This window comes from Amblyraja radiata, chromosome 20, assembly GCF_010909765.2.
Source record: "Amblyraja radiata isolate CabotCenter1 chromosome 20, sAmbRad1.1.pri, whole genome shotgun sequence".
Taxonomy (NCBI): Eukaryota; Metazoa; Chordata; class Chondrichthyes; order Rajiformes; family Rajidae; genus Amblyraja; species Amblyraja radiata.
Window position 1 is genome coordinate 37,043 of NC_045975.1, and position 458 is coordinate 37,500.

Consider the following 458-nt stretch of genomic DNA (forward strand, 5'->3'; position numbering starts at 1 on the left):
AATGCGAGCCATCGGACGGTCGAGGCAGCCAATCTCGACCTCATCGGGACTTCCGCCATACTCGTGTCTGCCGCCAGGGGGTGTCTGTCAGCCGCCCGCCGCCGTTCCCGCGCTTACTCGAGCTGTTGGAGCATTTGTACCCGCCCGGTCTTACCTCCGGGGCCGCCGTTGGCACTTCAAAAACCGGCTACATAAATCTCCGGGGCCGCCATTGACACTTAATAATTCGGCCACATAAATCTCCAGGCACCCCACCTATCCGCCTGTATGCCAAGACAAAATGGACAACTCGTGAACCAAGTGGTAGAACTCATGAACCAAGTGAGGGGAATTCATGAACCAAATGGCGAACTGGTGAACCATATGGGAGAATTCATGAACCAAATGAAACGGCAGTCTCCCTCACGGAGTGTACAACCACGAGGCAAATCGACGGGCATCGTGAACCAGTGCACCGA